The sequence below is a fragment of the Nematolebias whitei genome, chromosome 1 (assembly GCF_014905685.2).
Source record: "Nematolebias whitei isolate Nwh7 chromosome 1, NemWhi1, whole genome shotgun sequence".
In the NCBI taxonomy this organism is placed as follows: domain Eukaryota; kingdom Metazoa; phylum Chordata; class Actinopteri; order Cyprinodontiformes; family Rivulidae; genus Nematolebias; species Nematolebias whitei.
In genome coordinates, this window is record NC_056498.1 from 42,167,714 (window position 1) to 42,179,810 (window position 12,097).

Consider the following 12,097-nt stretch of genomic DNA (forward strand, 5'->3'; position numbering starts at 1 on the left):
CCAGGGACAGGATGTTTTACAGACCAGGGACGTACCAGGGACAGGATCTTTTACAGACCAGGGACGTACCAGGGACAGGATGTTTTATAAACTTTCTGCCGTGACATCCAGTCTGATTATTCCATCTTGATGGTTTGAACCACGTACTGAGCTCAAACGGCTGCTCTGCATGGACCCGTGGTTCATCTAAACACTAACTGTTTTTAAAGGTCATCATCAGTGGAAGGTGCTTCTGTATGTTCTTCTACACAGAGACCCACATATGGACTGTCCCTTTAAAGCTTCTCCCTGTGAATCCATGAAGACCTGATTAAAATCATAAAGTCATGAACAAAAACTCAACTTAGTGACCAGCTGTCAGGTGAGTTCGTTAGCCTTCAGAAACAGCCCGAGTGTCTGAACGTAGATGGTGACGTTTGGAGCTCCACCTGATGATCTCTGATTCCTGTTTTACTCCTTCGTTCTCTTTTCTTTGGTGTCTGGCAGCAGATTCTCTCAGAGATCTTTCCATCTAAACGTCTCTCAGATTCTCACAGATGTGTTTCACAGCTGGAGAAAGTCTTCCAAACTGATGTAGGTCACAATGACATCTTTAATGTTTTATTTCAGACTTTAATGTAAAGTGATGTTTCCACATGAGAGGAAAACTGCTGATGTTAAAATGAATAAAATGTGTTTCCCTTTAATCCACTGTAGAATCAAAAAGAACCAGAGTAGATTTAATTAGATGAAATGATTAAATTGAACTGAAACACGTGAGTCGCTGTTCAAAGACGTGAGAAAAACAAACATAAAAAGTGTCAAATAAGATGTTTAATAAAGCCGAGAGGTGAATGTGAGTGAGATATGCTTCATGGAAACCAAACGTTTAATAAAGTGCTATTTGTTGCCATCAGTGAATGTTCTCATACAAGATGAAATTAGTTCTCTGCCTTTAACCCATTACACCTGGAGTGCACCCAGGTGGGGCAGTGGGTAGCTATGTGGGCGCCTGGGGAGCAATTTGGGATTGGGTGTCCTGCTCAGAGACACCATGCAACGCGCAATGACCGGGGATTGAACCCACAACCTTTGGGTCCTGAGTCAGCTGCTCTGCCCCTACACCATCTTGGCCACATATAAAAAAAGTTGGAATAAAGTTTGTTGTGTCTGTGGGTCAGAGAAAACTGAGCCCAGTCAGGGGATCAACCCTGTGGTTTCCCTCAGTGGGACTGAACAAAGGTTCAGAGGTCAGAAGGTTGAGGTCAAAGAATCAGTGGGTCACATTGTTGGAGGTCAAAGGTCAAAAGGACATTGTGTCAGAGGTCAATGTGTCACATTGTTAGAGGGCAAAGGTCAAAAGGACAGTGTGTCAGAGGTGAACGGGTCAGAGGTCAAAAAGTCAATGCGTCAGAGGTGAAAGGGTCAATGTCTCACATTGTTAGAGGGCAAAGGTCAAAAGGACAGTGTGTCAGAGGTGAACAGGTCAGTGGGTCAGAGGTCAAAGGGTAATTAGGTCAAAAGGTCAGTGTCAGAGGGTAAGTTTGATCACATCTGCTCCTGTTTAACATGGACGTGTCCCAGAAGTGAGGAAAGGCTTGTTGAAGGACTCGGCTGTAGTTAAAGTTAATGCTGTGGTCTCCATGGCAACCAAAAGAGTCTGAACTGTGACTGCTGCAGTCAGGAGAAGATTCATGTTTGAACGTTCACTGTTGTCCTTCTGTTTAGAGGCCAGCGCTCCATCGGCCGTCTCCTCTGAGGTCAGAGCTTTAAGGTGTTTGAATGAGCTCCTCCTGCATCTCCTCTGGCCGAGAGGCAGGAGCTACGCTCGCTACAAACATCAGATCATGGGCTGAGGTTCTCCAGGGGGAACAAAGGAGGCATGGAAGAACCTTAATAAAATGATGTAGAGTACAAGACCCTGCTTCATTTGCAGAAAAGCTTAACATCTTCTGTGCTAGGTTCAAAGTTCTTTATGGTCATTTGCACCACATGTGGTACATGAGGTGGAACGAAACTGTGTCCTCAGGGTCCCAGTTACATCCAACAAAAGCAAAAATATAAATTGTAAAAGTAACAATAATAAGGATCTAAGATATAAACTAAGAATACACTCAACAATAATAATGTAAAACAATACGCTGAACAACAACAGCACAACAACAACAGCACAACAACAACAGCACAACAACAACAGCACAACAACAACAGCACAACAACAACAGCACAACAACAACACTGCAGCGACGGTGGACTGGACCTCTAACCTGACCCCGCTCCAGTCACAGTAGGGGAGTGCAGGTTTGTTTCCATCCTGTCTGATACATCCACAGAAAGTCCCTGGTCCTGATGGGCTCAAGGGCCGAGTGCTGCAGGAGGTCATGTGGTGGCACAGCTCAGTCTATGACATCCAGCTTTGAACCCAGAGCGTGGAAGGAGACAACAATTATCCCTGTTCCTAAAAAAACCTTGTGCAAAAGGCATGAATGACTTTAGACCGGTGGCACTTCACCTCCATCCTCTGCGAGTGCTTGGAGCGGGTGGTGGTGGTGGAGGAGCTTGGATCCACCACAGCGGGGCATCATGGAGACCAGCCTAACCCTCCTGGATACAGTGGAAAAGCACCTGGACTCCAAATGTGAGGATTTTATTTATGAATATTTCTTCTTCCTTCAGTTCAGTAAATATAAATACTCTTCATCATCACCTTCAAGCACTGCAAGTTAATAAACATTTGGTTTTATGCCAACAATTTACAGTTAGGTCATCGCAACAGATTCTTTTTTTGCTGAAACGTTTCACCTTCCATCCAGAAGGCTTCATTAGTCAAGGAAACATCCATCCATCCATCCATCCATTATCTTTACCCGCTTATTCCATTTTGGGTCACGGGGGTCGCCGGTGCCCATGTCCAGCAATCACTGTGCGAGGGGCGGGGGACACCCTGGACAGGTCTCCAGTCCATCACAGGGACACATAGAGACAAACGAGACAAACAACCATTCAGTCTCTCACTCACACCTAGGGACAATTTAGAGTTACCAATCAGCCTAACATGCATGTTTTTGGTCTGTGGGAGGAAACTGGAGTACCCGGAGAAAACCCACGCATGCACGGAGAGAACATGCAAACTCCACCCAGAAAGGCCACTGGACCGGGGTTTGAACCAGGGACCTGCTCGCTGAGAGGCAGCAGTTGCGCCACCGTGCTGCCCTAGTCAAGGAAACACACAACACAAAACTGATTCTCCCCCCAAACAGCTTACTCCAAAGTGGAACAAACCAGTTCTGTTGGTGCTAAGATGGTGTCTTTGGCACGCCCCCTCCTCTTGTGCCAGCCCTCTTCCTCATCGACAGTCATGTCAAACTGGTTCAAAACCAGACACCATCTTAGCACCAACAGAACTGGTTTGTTCCATTTTGGAGTAAGATGTTTGGGGGAAGTATCAGTTTTGTGTTGTGTGTTTCTTTGACTGATGAAGCCTTCTGGATGGAAGGTGAAATGTGTCAGCAAAAAAAGAAATTGTCCAGATGACCTGACTGAAAATTGTTGGATTGTATACCTGGATTATTGAGCATGGACTTTTTTGAATTTGGTTTTATGGATTAAGGACTTTTTAACAAGCAGACTCCAACATGTCAAGATCTATGGTTTTAAATCCAGCAGCAGTGCTTTGAATACTGGAGTCCCACAAGGCTGTGTTCTCGTTTCCATCTACAAAGTACACCAATGTACCAGAAGATCAACATCATCAGGCCAGGACTCTGAGGTCTACACTCATCTCCAGGTCAGAGGTCACTCTTTCAGGGATGAAGATGTTCACATCCTGGACAGAGAGGAACGATGGTTTGAGAGAGGAGTAAAGGAGGCCATCTTTGTGAAGAGTCCAGCTCTCTCTCATATTAAAAACAAATACAATCAGTTACATTAAACAAAGTATTTTAATTGATTTTTTTTTTCATTTTTAAATATTCAACAACAAAGAACATAAACAACTCTCAGGTTGACTAATAATAAAGTTATGAACAAATATGACAGTCTCGTTGTTTTGGGAGCCATGTTTGAACCGTGTCGCTCCCCTCTGCTGCTGAGACGATAAATAAATAACTCCAACACCTCCTCCGTCCTCCTCAGATGTTTTCATGGCGCTCTGGGCGCTCTGGGCGCTCTGGGCGCTCGTCACCCACAACACGCTTGCAACAAAGAGTAAACTCAAAGCGAGAGCGATGCCCGCCCCCTCTTTTCTTCTTTCGCGTTGACAAAATGTTTTAGTTTTATCGATGAGTTTGTCAAAGCACAAGTTTGATGTTTTTTTTGTTTGTTTGTTTGTTTTTGTAAATGCAGAAGTAATGTTTAATAAATGTTAGGACTCTATTCTACAAAATTACAAATTAAGCCCTGCTTCAAGGTATATCTTATTTTTTCCAATTGGATATGGTACATCACCTTTCTGATCCAACAGACATATACTGGGAGGTGTGGGTCCTTCCAGTTGCACAAAATTAGCCTCCTGGCCAGAAGAGACCCAAAGACAATCACATCCTTCTTGTATTTGCTGAAGGACATATCCACAGGGACCACCCTGAACAGTGAGATGAAATGATGGGTGAACAGTTTTACCACATATTCTAGAGAAGGTGTCAAAAATAGATGATCAAAAGTCTGCAGTTTGGGACAGAATGTACGCAGGAGTGTAGCTGGAGTTTGTTTACAACGATTGCATGCGGGGTCCAGGTCGGCTTTGATCTTGGACAACTAAAGACACTGTAAAAAAGCAGTGTATAAATTTTGCTAAGGGCCACCTTGGTATCAGACCTGCATTCCAAAATCTTAGCCACAAAATGATGAGAGCGGGCACCCCTGTCTCGCACCCTGCTGCAGTTTAAAATGTTACAGTTAGTGTGCACTGCCGCCACTGGGGAGCTACATCAGCTTCACCCATGATATAAATTTGGGACCAAATTTAAATAACTTTAAAGTCTTGAAGAGGTAGTCCCACTCCACCCGGTCAAATGCTTTTTCTGCATCTAATCAAAGAATGGCTTCATCAGGTGTGTTCAGGTGGACTAGTGTACAGCACATCAAGCAGCTGTCTAACATTGACAGGTCTGTGGCAGCTCTCTGCTCCACACAGAGAGCTGTGGTAGCTCAGTGGTCTGTGGCTGCGTCAGGAAGGGGATCCGGTGTAAAATTAATCACCAAGTCTTGGTGCGAGTTAGTTTGCTGTGGTGACCCCTGAGGAAGGAGCAGCTGAAAGAAAAAATAAACTACCACTTACTACATGTAGAACTATCCCATAGCACGACTACAACTGGTCCAGAATGCAGTAGCCCCATTTTTAACCAGTACAGGCAAAAGAGAGCACATTACACCAGTTTTGGCCTCACTGCACTGGTTACCAGTTCACTTTCAAATCCAGTTCAAAATACTCCTGTATGTCTACAAATCACTGAACAGTGTCCCCCCCCCCCCCCCCCATCTCTCTGATCTGCTACAACCGTATGTCCCACCATGCTCCCTGAGGTCAGCGGACCAGTTGCTCCTCACAGTTCCAGGAACTCGTCTTAAGCGCAGAGGGGACAGGACCTTCTCTGTAGCAGGACCAAGACTTTGGAATGAGTTACCTCTGCTTGTCAGACAGGCCCCCTCCTTCTCGGTTTTCAAGTCCCGTTTAAAAACTCACTACTATTCAGTAGCTTTCAACACCAGATGATCTGTGTTTGATCCTGTATGCTCCACACTGGTTTGTCGTCATTATCTGCATCGTTTTTATGTCTATATTCTGATTTACCTCATTTTGTATTTTGCTTTGTTTGTTACCTGTTGTTCTGTCTGTACAGCACTTTGGTTGGCCTTGTAGCTGTTTTAAGTGCTTTATAAATAAAGTGGTGTGGTATTCCTACTTCACGGTTTTTCACTTATCGCAGGTCTTCAGGTACGGATTCCCGGCGATAAACATTGGACTACTGTAGAGCTGCTCCTCGTCTAAAGGAGTCATCTGAGGAGGGAGCTGCTCCTCGTCTAAAGGAGTCATCTGAGGTGGTTCAGATTCTGGTTAGGACGTAGTTCAGGAGGATTAGTCAGAAACGTTCCGGTGGACTCAGGTTTCAGCCTCTTTGTGCCGTGTGTGGATTCAGACACGAACAATGAATTATATCACACCCCATCAGGGTTTGAGGTCCTGATGAAGACCTGCTGATTGCCCCCAGACAAACTGAAAACTACCGGAGACAGAGCCCTGTGGCTCCAAGACTCTGGAACTCCCTCAAACTCTCCGATCAGCAGACTCAGAGCTTCCTTTAAGGGCCAGCTAAAAACTCGTCTTTTTAAATCTGCTTTGATTCAATTTGTTTTGTGCTTTTGTTTGTTTGTCGAAGCACTTTGTGGGTTTTATCTTGAGAAGTGCTACATAAGTAAAGTTTTACTACATGATGTAAAGAAGAGACGTAGTTCTAAAACACCGTGGTGCGTTAGACTCTTTCAGCTCGGGTCAGACCTCCGGACCTGCTCCAGGTGGTCTCCTTCAGCTCCCTCTGAGTCCCTCAGGCTGCCACATGACGGTTTCCATCGCTTCCTTCAGGACTGGTCCTGATCTTCAGCAACAAGAGCCTGTTTCAGTCTTCACATGTGCTGATGTTGTCTCTGGATGAGGAGCAGCATCTTCAGTTTGAATCCTGGTGGTTTGTTGGAACATAAACTGGAAACAGTCCATTCGTTCACGGGACCGGCTGGAACTTTTATTATGGCTCAACCTTCACATTTACAACAGAAATAAATACAACACAAACTAAACGTTTTCATGCTGCTAATTCTTCAAAATAAAAACCAGAGCTTCTTTCAGAACTGGTACTGTGTGGTGACATGGTCCATGTCCTCTTCATCACCACCTCCCTCCTCTTCCTCTCTGGATGGAGGTTTCCTCGTGGAATCAGGAGGCTTCCTCCCTGCAGCGTGTCACAGGAAATGATTGGAAGACAAACAGGATGGTTCTATAAAACCTGCTGGAGGAGCTTTGAGTTCCTTCAACGTTCCTTCACAGCTGAAAGACGTTTATTCATCCGTGCTGCTGGAAATGATGAAGACTGAGGCCTTCAGCACGTCGAGGTGTGGACTCACCTGAGGACACCTGCAGATAGAAACCAAGCAGGACGGAGAAGTTGATGAATAAGCACATCTTCACCACGTAGGACACTATCTTCAGCTCAGCTGCAGCATAATATAGACCTGAGCGGCTGGAAGCTGGAAAAACCACAAACATCTGGTTAGAAAGACCTGACGCCACATCTGGTAACACCACGGTGCATTTAGAACCACTCCAAGAAATCAGACAGAAAAACTCTCGTGTTGACTTTAACAAGCTGAAGGTCGTGTCGTCCTTCAGACTCATGGATGATCTGTGGAAGCAGCATGATTTATTCTCCACCGTTAGAAGATCACCGAGACAGGATCAGTTTGTTGTAGGACACAAAGAGAGCTGACTGAATGTAGCAATGTTCTCAGGTCCAGACCAGGTCCAGACCAGGTCCAGATCAGGTCCAGATCAGGTCCGGACCAGGTCCAGATCAGGTCCAGATCAGGTCCAGACCAGGTCCAGATCAGGTCCGGACCAGGTCCAGACCAGGTCCAGATAAGGTCCAGATCAGTTCCAGACCAGGTCCAGATCAGGTCCAGACCAGGTCCAGACCAGGTCCAGATCAGGTCCAGACCAGGTCCAGATCAGGTCCAGGTCAGGCCCAGACCAGGTCCAGATCAGGTCCAGATCTGGTCCAGACCAGGTCCAGACCAGGTCCAGATCAGGTCCAGATCAGGTCCAGACCAGGTCCAGATCTGGTCCAGACCAGGTCCAGATCAGGTCCAGACCAGGTCCAGACCAGGTCCAGATCAGGTCCAGATCAGGTCCAGATCAGGGTCTGATTCCTGCACCAGGCCACAACATTAAAATGAAAATCCTTCATTGTCCAAGGGTTTGTTGTCTGAAAGACGGGGGAGACACCTTAGGTTAGCCCCCAGGAGAGACATGTGAGCCGGTGGCCCCCCACCAGGACCCTGACTGACCCTGACTGAGCCAGTCTGAGGACCTCATTAAACCACTGGAAGAGCACAGATGGTTTCTACAGCCTCCTGCTCGACAGGAAACAGCTGATTGATGATTAATAATCATTTATAGCAGGAAGTAAACAAAGTGACACAGGAAGCTCAACGTAAGACATGAGGGACCAACAAGGACCAGTGTCTCCCCCTGGTGGTGGTTGGAGGGACATGGACGTTAAGCTACCCTGTTGCCATGGTAACGCAGTTACTGGGAGTCCTCAGAGCACTGGATCGAGACCACTGGGAATCCAGCAATTACACCTCCCCCAGATCACTGGAAATATATCCATCCATCATCCATCCATCATCCATCCATCCATCCATCCATCATTCATCCATCCATCCATCCATAATTCATCCATTCATCATCCATCCATTCATCATCCATCCATCCATCCATCCATCATCCATCCATCATCCATCAATCAGGTAAAAACACATCTTGTAACATCATCATGTTGGTTTTGTGATGATGGTTTTTGTTGATTATGCAACATTATTCATGAAGGTTTTGCATTTATGTGTCCAATATATTTAATAAAATGTCACTTTTCACCAACTTATTTAAAGTTGCTTTCCTTTCAATTAAGGATATTGGGGGCAGTTTGAGACCACACAAGGGCCACTTCTGGCCCTCGGGCCATACGTTGCCCATGTGTGGTCCAGTGGAATACAACCAGCAGTTTTTAAAAAGCTCAGCATATGATGGTTTCTGTCTTTCTGTGCACTGAAAAACAAAAACTGAAGATTTTATTCACGGGGACGTCCACAAATCATCAGAACGTCCAGTCCAACAGCCAGACCGTGTCCTGAGAGGACACAGACAAAAGATCTGACCGAGTGAGACTCACGTCTGACAAACAACCAGCTGGGAGGAGACTGTCCATAACCATCGATCCGACACGAGTATTCTCCTTCATCAGACGTGGAAACAGGCTGGAGGACCACGTGCCTCGAAGGCGCCGTCCTGAAGAGGGAGCCATCTTTAAAGAAGGAAGCCGGGCTGGAGGTATTGATCCTGGTTCGACAGCTCAGAGCGACGTGGTCTCCAGGCCTCACAGGGAGGGCAGGACTCTGCAGGATCACTGGTTTGTCTGGACAGAGGAAGAAGACATGTCTCTGCAGGTTTGATGGAGGGACGTTTGGTGTGTCAGAGGATCAGCACAGCTTCACGTCCTCTGTTAGGAGACACCAACTAAGAAAGACTTTCTTGGAGCTGGAGCTCGTCCTACCATAGACAGAGATGTTGACGGAGTTGCTGCGCTGCTTTGTAGGAGACTCGCACCAGTACACGGCGCTGTCTGAAAGCTGGGCTGATTCCAGGAAGAAGCCTGCAGAAACATCTCCGCTCTGGACGCCGCAGGTTCCCATTCTCCGTCCAGACGTGGGGAACCTTCTCACCTGCCATCCGCTGCTGTTCTCACCACAGCTCAGATTAAACGAGTTGTAGACGAAGAGCTGAGACGAGTCTGGGGTCAGAGTGAGAGACGGCGGCTCAGGACCGCCTGAGGACGGAGACATCATTAGATCTCATGGACTTTGAACACCAACATGTTCTTTACCACAGATTCCACCAGAAAACCTGCAGAGAAGACATATTTTACATCAATTATCTTTTATTTGGTTTCTTCTTCTTTCAGCTGCTCCTTCTTCAGGGTCTCCACAGAGAACTAACCCTCACGAAGACTTGACGATTGGTTTTACACCAGATGTTCTTCCTGACTCAACCACAGACACCGAGCTACCACAGCCTGTGTGGAGCAGAGAGCTGACATGTGGGGAACAGATGGTGGGGGTTGAGTGCCTTGCTCAAGGGCCCAGAGTGGGGCAAGCGAGGGTGGTGGCAGGTGTGGGTGCTTCACCTTAACCACCCACATTCTGATGTTGTCAGTCTGTGGAATTGAACCAGCGACCTTCCGGTCACAGGCCCACCTTCTCCAGCCTCTGCCCCCCCCCCCCCCCCCCCGCCCCCCCCCCCCCCCCCCCCCATGTCTTTTCTCTTTACCGTGTATTTATTGAACCGTCACTGTGTCAGAGCAGAAATTAAACCTGCTTCCAAAGACTTGACACGTGCACGAGCCCCGCTCACCTACCTCCTGCGGTCGTCTTCAGTCTGGTGAGTGCACTTCAGAGCAAAGTCAAACCCAAACCACACGTGCACGATGAGACAGAGCTCTTTGGTGTCCACAGACGGTTGGTGTTTCTGAGTGCTCACCTTCTATCAGCAGCCAGCTCTGTGGAGAAGACCTCCCGCCCATCTGACAGCTGTAGGGACCTTCATCAGACCTGGACACATTGTGGAGTCTCATGGTTCCTGTCGCTTCAGTCCCTACGAGGACGCCATCTTTATAGAAAAGAGCTGGGAGGTTGGAGGCTTTGTTCTTTGAGTGACAGCTCAGAGTGACATCGTGTCCCTCCATCACAGGGAGGACCGGACTCTGCAGGATCACTGGATCACCTAAATTCACTGAAGGAAGACAAGAGATGTTCAAAGACCTCCACCCCGATGAGACCAAGAAGCTCTTCAGAAGTTTCTCATCATCTTCAGGTTGTTTCTGCTGAACGTGAAGGTCCAGTCCTGGTAGAAACAAAGTCTCTTTCAGTTCTGGACTTTTACAGGATCTGGTCCTTATCAGGTTCTGGTTCAGATCCAACCTCCGGTGATCAGAAACACCAACAGATCCAACGAGTCCTTCTTTATTAAGCACAAACTAAAACCTGCTTCCAGTCTGGATCTCAGAGGTCCAGGACCAGCTGATCCTCATCAGGGGGACCACCTCTGATCTGGAGCCTCCAGGTGTGTTGACACAATGCCAAGATGGAAACACATCAGCAGTGACCTCAGAGGAGCAGCTGCTGCTCATCGATCTGGGCAGGGTCAAAGGTCATTCAGAGTCCATCGTTCCACAGAGAGATTCTTCACAAGAGGAGAGCATTGAAACAGCTGATTCACCCTGAAGGTCAGACTGTGCAGTGACTCTACAGGCCTCAGTCAGAAGGTCAAAGGCCAAAGGTCATGGCCTCTGCTCTCTAAAAACAACATGGCAGCTCGACTTAGGTTTGGAAAGTTTAACCTGAAGGATCCACAAGACTTCTGGACCAGAGCCAGAGCAGAGGACAGATGTTTACCCAGAATGCACTGCAGCAACGGGTCAAAACGAACAGAACCAAGTTTCTGCTACGGTCCAGTCAGAGTCCAGAACCTGAACCTGACTGAGAGCTGAGCAGAACCATTAATGATGCAATGATGGAAAGAAGAGTGGGTCAGAACTCCTCTACAACCATGAGGGGGACTGAGAAGGTCCTACAGAGAACTGAAGGGTGGTGGATCAGGGCCCGGAAGCAGTTTTTAGTTTGTGCTTAATAAAGAAGGACTCGGTGGATCTGTTGGTGTTTCTGTTCACCGGAGGTTAGATCTAAACCAGAACCTGATGAGAACCAGATCCTGTAAAATCCCAGGACTGGACCTTCACGTCCACACTGATCCTGAAAGAACCCAGAGATTCAGTTTCCACAGTTTGTTCTTACGGCCTCTTCCAAAATGGAAGAATTGTTTTCCTTTTTATTCCGTCGCCTCATGACAACAGGACAAGTTTATTTTGTGTGTTTGCACATTTATTATGAAATAGAAAACTAAGAAACGAACAGCAGATGGAAGGAGTGGCTTCAGGACAACTGTGGGAACGTTCCTGACGGGTCCAGCCCGAACCTGGACCTGAACCGGATCAAACATCTCTGGAACGATCTGAGAATGGACAGAAGCTGCAGAGGTGCTGCTGACAGGACCAGGTGAAGCTGTCCAGGTGTGTCAAGCTGTCCACAGACAGGTGTGTCGGCTGCACAGAAGATGTTGGAGTCAGCCTCCCCACCATCACAGACATCTACTCCTCCAGATGCAGGAAGAGGACCACCTGCATCATGAAGGACCACACTCACCCAGCACACACACTTTTTGTCCCGCTCCCCTCAGGAAGGAGGTTGAGGAGCATTAAGTGTAGAACCACTAGACTGAGGAACAGCTTCTACC